We start from the raw sequence: 1180 nt of genomic DNA, 5'->3' as shown, positions 1-1180 counted from the left end.
GAAGAGTTGGCTTCGGGAAATGTTTTAGTTCTGGGTTAACAGTCCGGGGGTCATGTTTTCTGGGGTTCCTCTAGTCTCAGTCAGACCATTAAGTCTGGTTTCTTTATATGAATTTGAGTTCTGCACCCCACTTTTCTCCTGCTCTGTCAGGGACTCTCTGTTGTGTTCCCTGCCAGGGCGGTCATTGGTGGTAGCTGGGTACCATCTAGTTCTTCTGGTCTCAGAATGATGTAGTCTCTGGTTTATGTGGCCCTTTTGTCTCTCTTGGAAATCCTGGTGACGTAGTGGTTAAGAGCTACCACTGCTGAACAAAAGGTGGGCAGTTCGAATCCACCAGGCGCTCCTTGGAAACTATTCTATAGGGTCAATATGAGTCAGAATCAACTCAACAGCATTTTTTTTTTTTTTTTTGGTCTCTGGGTAATATTTTCCTTGTGTCTTTGGTGTTCTTCGTTCTCCTTTGCTCCAGGTGGGTTGGGACAAGTGATGTATCTTAGATGGCCTCTCCCAAGCTTTTAAGACCCCAGACGCCACTCACCAACGTGGGATGCAGAACATCTTCTTAATAAACTTTGTTATGCCAGTTGACCTAGATGTCCCCTGAAACCATGGTCCCCAGGCCCCTACCTCTGCTACTCTGTCCCTCGAAGTGTTTGCTTGTATTCAGGAAACTTCGTAGCTGTTGATTTAGTCCAGTTGTGCTGACTTCCCCTGTATTGTGTGTTTTCCTTCCCTTCACCTAAGATAATTCTTTTCCTTTAGTTAGTGAATTCCCCTCTAAGAATATGAAACACTTCACAAATTTGAGCATCATCCTTGTGCGGGGGGCATGCTAATCTCTTCTGTATCATTCCAATTTTAGTACATGTGCTGCAGAAGTGAGCAGTTGAAATGTCCTTTTTGATGATGAGTGTAACACCACCACTCTTCAATTTGTAATTCTAGGCATAGTAGACCATAGGATTGTCTGATTTAAAATGGCCAGTACCAGTCCATTTTAGCTCACTGATGCCTAGGATATCGATGTTTATGCCTTCCATTTCATTTTTGAGGATTTCCATTTTCTTAGATTGGTACTTCATACATTCCACATACCTGTTATTAATGGATGTTTGCAGCTGCTTCTTCTCATTTTGAGTGCACATCAGCAAATGAAGGTCCCAAGAGCTTTACTTCATCC

General features: G+C 43.2%; 1 non-coding gene across 1 annotated transcript; it reads right to left on the bottom strand.

Annotated features, from left to right (window-relative positions):
• Positions 1-779: 779 nt before the first annotated feature.
• LOC111747813 (U6 spliceosomal RNA) lies at positions 780-886 on the bottom strand. Its single transcript, XR_002783764.1, has one exon. It is a non-coding gene; the product is annotated as a U6 spliceosomal RNA (small nuclear RNA).
• Between the last annotated feature and the right edge of the window lie 294 nt (positions 887-1180).

Source organism: Loxodonta africana, chromosome X (assembly GCF_030014295.1).
Source record: "Loxodonta africana isolate mLoxAfr1 chromosome X, mLoxAfr1.hap2, whole genome shotgun sequence".
Lineage (NCBI taxonomy): Eukaryota > Metazoa > Chordata > Mammalia > Proboscidea > Elephantidae > Loxodonta > Loxodonta africana.
This window is presented reverse-complemented; position numbering and strand designations above follow the sequence as displayed.